Source organism: Carassius gibelio, chromosome A3, assembly GCF_023724105.1.
Source record: "Carassius gibelio isolate Cgi1373 ecotype wild population from Czech Republic chromosome A3, carGib1.2-hapl.c, whole genome shotgun sequence".
NCBI lineage: Eukaryota > Metazoa > Chordata > Actinopteri > Cypriniformes > Cyprinidae > Carassius > Carassius gibelio.
This window is the reverse complement of record NC_068373.1, coordinates 33,145,374-33,151,373: the sequence shown is the minus strand read 5'-3', so window position 1 is coordinate 33,151,373 and position 6,000 is coordinate 33,145,374.

Here is a 6,000-nt window from a genome sequence, read left to right as displayed (position 1 = left end):
GATATTGGAAATTCAGATGCTAAAGTAATTGCGATTCCATTTGAGTTTTGACAGGTAACGTGCGACACAGTGAAAAAACAGACATGGTAATTAGTAACACCTCATGTACTTGTTCTTATGTTGCATCTATGCTAATATTAGTCTGTTTCTCTCTTATTCAGAGGGTCACTGCAGTCACCCGGATCCAGTACGTATCCAGACCAGATGGTGGATCAGCACCTAGAAAGGACCTCTACATCCCTGAAAGACAGCGGAGACCAGGACAACTAGAGCCCAGATACAGATCCCCTGTAAAGACCTTGTCTCAGAGGAGCACCAGGACAAGACCACAGGAAACAGATGATTCTTCTGCACAATCTGACTTTGCTGCAGTCTGGAATTGAACTACTGGTTTCGTCTGGTCAGAGGAGAACTGACCCCCCAACTGAGCCTGGTTTCTCCCAAGGTTTTTTTCTCCATTCTGTCACCGATGGAGTTTCGGTTCCTTGGTTTTCCTTAGTTGGGGACAATTAAGATCAAGCCATATCATCAACTTGATTGAACAGAGGGACGATAAATCACTGAATCAATGACGAACTGACTTTAACTGAAAACTGAGTGTTTACTGTTATCCCTTCGCATTATTACACACTATTTTCCTATTTAATATTGTAAAGCTGCTATGATGCAGTATTTGATCAATATGACAGGCTTATTACTCATAATACATGGAAAATACAGCTACAAACGGACTTTGCTTTTCCATTTGAAATTTGGCAGTCACTGTGCATTCATGAAAACTGAAACCGTAATTTTTGTTCAGTGTTTTTGAAACAGTGTTTTTGTTCAAGATTTGCAATTGTGTTTGGATTATGTCACAATGTGTCACATGTGGAAAACGCAATTGAAAATATAATTAGCAATTCCTTTTGAAAACTGTCCTTCCATAGACAGGCTCTATAACGGAGTACACTGCTCTCAGGTGTAGATCTTTGCTTCAGAGCTTAAGTGTTTGACAATAGTTCACACATTGTCATTAATAATTCACCCTGGTCTGAAAGCTCTCGAATATCATCGAAAATATCTTAACTTATGTTCTGAAGATGAACGAAGGTCTTACGGGTTTGTAACGTCATGAGGGTGAGTAATAAATGACAGAATTTTCATTTTGGGTGAACTATATGTTGAACCACCCTAAGCAGTGCACATCTACCTACATAGGAGTCTTTATATACTTGAAATAAATTTAAGGACATCTTTAAATGATTTTACATTTAAATTTAAAGAATGTTAATTGTCAGTGTAATTTCACTGTATTTAAATAGCTAAACATGTCCAAATGTAATAGTTAAACAGCTAGACGGGTCATTCAGAAATAATTTTCTTATAGCAACTGTAATTCTATGATTTTTTTATTTTATTAATTTATTTTGCATTTGCTGGAAAAAAAAAGGAAAAATTGCATGTTGTTTGTCATTGGTACAAATTTTGGAATGTCAGATGGCATTAAAAATATTTTTTAACAGTCTAAATAACCTGCATTCTTCATTACTTATTAATCCATGATTGCTTTGTTAAGCAAAAGTGAAATTATGAGAATAACCCAGCAAGAATAACCCGGAATCATAAAAATGCAAACCCACAAATGGTAAAAATGACTCTAACTTGGGTTTTCTCAATAGCCCAGCATGCTCTGGGTGTGCATATGAACATCTAGGTGTGCCACATTTATTGTCAGATTACTGTGCAAAATGATTAACCCTAACCATAACCATGCACCACATAACCATAAAACTATATAAAATAATATAGCTGCAAGCAGCAATACGATACCAAGCCATGCAAGGCACAGCAAGCAGCACAAGAAACATCCTCGTCAGGTCTAACATTAGGTTTTATGCTTAAAAAAAAATTAAGAAGGGAGCTCTGCAACATATTGCTGGCTAGCAATGTGCAATCAAAGATTCTCTGTTTAAATGTGCGGCAAAGATCTCTGGGGAGCTGCTGGGGTCAGGGTTGCCAGGTCCCAGAAATATTAACTCGAAACCCGCCCAAATGGAATGAAAACTAGCCCAATTTTTCAGTGTCCAATCAGATGAGACAACGACTGGATTCCCACAAAGGGCCTTAAAATAAATTTATATAAGTTTAAGTTTAAATTACTTGCTTTTTGTCTTACCCAAATTCTTAATATCACACACTTTTGTTTATACATCATCTCATACAATAAAGGTCAAATAAGAACATATCCTCTCTGATATTTTCTGACCCTAGTCAGAAGTACTACATTTCTTCCACAACACTTCCTAAGTGGTCAACAGTTGAAGTGCTTGAGTGACAAGCAACATGGACAGCCAGCTTCAACTCTGCCTCTTTCACAGGTGCATTATTTCTTGGAAAGGAACTGCCTGTGTCAAATAATGATCTGGCATTTCAGAAAGGAGCCGCATTTTTAAAATGTTTTTCAGTCGCAGCGTGAGCTACCAGATCACCGTGGTGAGCTCTTACTTCACATTTGCAATATTTGCAGAACGCTTTTCTATCATCATTTGGAACACTTTGAATCCACTCCTTTAATCCTTTCTCTGTCTCCCATTCTTTGCGATACTTCTTTCCATACTTTCCCCATTTACCTGACATTTACCTGACATTTTAGAATACTACTTGTTCATCCACAGACAACCGAACCGACGCTTCTGACTACAACGCTCTCATGATGTGAGTGACGTGATGATGATGCTTGATAGTGATGGCCGATTCGTGAACGAGTCGTTCAATTTAACCGGTTCTTCTTAGTGAACCGGTTGAACCAGTTCACCAAATCGAACTGAATCGTTTGAAACGGATCACGCAGGCGGCAAGGATGTCGACCAGAAGTTGAAATCGGGTGCGTGCTGCCATCTTGTAGCAGAACTTCACTTGCGTTAGCATTCCCATTGACTCCCATTCATTTTGGCGTCACTTTGACAGATAATAACTTTACATCTGAGGCGTTTAAAGACTCCGTTTGTCCATTATTTATTTCTAAAGATACACGACAATGTATAAAGGGCTCCATTACCTTCTATGTTACATTATGGCCCCGTATAAACAGTTTTTGTAAAAAATAGGCTAACGATTGCGTCATAATCACTCGACTCTCTGTCGCATTACCGTACAGACAGGAGGAGAAGCTCGCAGGCAATTAACTTAATATGGCTTACTGGCGTTACATTTTAAAATACTATACAAAATAATTAATCAGAATACTTACTCCTGCTCACTCACGACAAAGAACTCCCCGCTCAAGCTCGCCGTCTCTGCAAGATTAACGATGGCAGTTTGCACACACAGCTACTAGAAGATTTACATCTGTCAGACAGGTTGCTGACGTCGTCAAGCTTCGTTTGAGTCTGCGCGTCAGAAACGGAAGTGCTAAAAAACGCTAAAACTGGGCTTCACTTGTCTCAATTGAGTTCCAATGGGGTCGCTGTGTCCATTTTTTTTACTGTCTATGGGTTCACGTCTCCAATAAGCATTAATCCACAAATGACTTAAGCTGTTAACTTTTTTAACGTGACTGACACTCCCTCTGAGTCAGAATAAACCAATATCCCGGAGTAATTCATTTACTCAAACAGTACACTGACTGAACTGCTGTGAAGACCGAACTGAAGATGAACACCGAGCCGAGCCAGATAATGAACGAACACGCCCACTGCTGGAGCAGTTCTCGTTCTCGAGTCAAGAACCGGTTGCTTCGGTTTTCGGATCACCAGTACACTCAACCGAGAATCGTTTCTGTCGGATGCGTCCGAATTGAGAACTGATGAACCGATGAACTGATGATACTGCGCATGCGCGATTCAGCGTGAAGCCAACTGACTCACAGCATGTCTGAACCGAAGTGATTCTTTTGGTGATTGATTCTGATTCTGTACTAGTAATGTTATGAGCGCGGGTATTTCGAGGGCTTGGATGAAGGGCAATCTGGCGAAACGTAAGTTCATTTAATAACAAATACATCGCAATTATGTTTATTAAGTGGATCGTGGTTTGTGCGCTGATGACACCTAATTTATTTACTTTATATCTTCAAGACTTAAATCCTCATATGCACATTATTGCTGTTACTGTATTTGGGTGTTGTTGCAAAATTCAAATGTAAACTTTTCATGATTATGAGGGTTTTAACTGACTAAAGTTATGATTACTGACTTTATATATTTGAATGTTTGATAGACGTGACGCCATTACGTCATCGCCAATGACGTCATTACGTCGAGCGTAAAAGAACCGCTGAACCGTTTTTTTCAACCGGTTTATTGAATCGAACCGTCCGAAAGAACCGGTTCGCGAAAAAGAATTGAACTTCCCATCACTAATGCTTGATTTGTGATGTCAAAGCACATGTGGCATGCGCGCCTACTCGCATCTCGCGAGAACAGCAGCGTTTGTTGCCAAGTATTCATTCCCGGGGATCAACACCCACTTAATAAAAGGTTCACTTTTATCTTTGTCCACAATTATTTTATTTTATTTTTATTTATTTTTTTTGCGGCCGGGTACTTTATAAATGTAGCCCAAAAAACCGCAACCCGCAACTCCGTATTTTTTCCCGCAACTCCTTTTCTAAAATAGCCCAATTGTGCTGGAAAACCGCTACCCTGGCAACCATGGCTGGGGTCACAGTCAGCTGCTGTTTGCTGATTGGTTGGCAGTCCGAATGCCGGCAAATATTTTTTTAAAGAAAATAATTTAAAACGTAAATTACATTTTAAAATTTTTTAGCATTATTGCCCCATATATTGGATTCTTATGTCTGTGCCCCTTAGAGTATGATTTAGAATGTTCAGTGACGTCACAGAACTGCCAGATTCAAACAGCTTTCGCGCGCTGTCTGGCACTGAGCCAGAGACAGACGCGCTCAGAGCTTGTCATATATCACAATTAATAAGAAGTGTTTTCAACCACATAATGTTTATTTTGGTTTCATACATTTAAATATACATAATCACTAGTAAAATAATACATTGGTAGTTTGTAAAATACACACATATGTCTATGGAAGCAGCAAAAACTATTGAATCAAATGTAATTTGCCGACGTGTTTAGTCATATATCAGACACACATAGCAGAAAAATAAAGTTTACTCTATTTACACAGTTCAACAGCCACTTACTTTCAAGTATTTCGGGAGAAACTGGGGAATTCAAGTGCTGTACGTTAAAGGGGGGGGTGAAATGCTCGTTTTCACTCAATCTCCTGTTAATCTTGAGTACCTATAGAGTGGTACTGCATCCTTCATAACTCCAAAAAGTATTTAGTTTTATTATATTCATAAGAGAAAGATAGTCTGTACCGATTTTTCCCGGAAAAACACGAGCGCCTCGAGGCGTGACGTGTGGGCGGAGCTAAAGAATCACGAGCGCCAGTTGTGTTGACAGCGTTTGGAAGTTGTGACAGCTGTGAAGGCTGAAACTGAACGAGAGCAGCAGCAGCAACGACTCGCTCCGAGCGGGGCTCGAACCCGGGTCTCCGATGGGATGGGACGCACTAACAAGGAGGCAGAGATATTTAAGCAGTTTTACTCACCGCCTGTGGTTCCAACACACGATCGTGACCCTTTTTCGTTGGGATTGCATCATCCTTAAGAAATAAACGATAAGCAAATCCGTCGTCAAACTGGGCCTTGTTTGTAAAACAAGCATCTTCGAAATGCAGGGAACAAACACAAACACTTGCACAACTCCGTTGATGCTTTGTAAAAATAAACTCCATCCACTGATCCCTTAATGCTGTTTCTCTTTTGGTAATCTGTGCAGGGTTGTCTTGCCCTGGCAACCAAAAACACACTTCTTTTGTGACATTTGGCGACGCTCTCGCTCTGATCAGTGAAGTCTGTTGTGCTCTCAGTGCTCTGCTATACGGGAGCGCGCTCTTCCGGCAGAAGTGCCTCAGGACCCATATAAGGAAATTCCGCTCCATCTAACGTCACACAGAGCCATACTCGAAAAAAACACTTTCCGAAACTTGTGAAA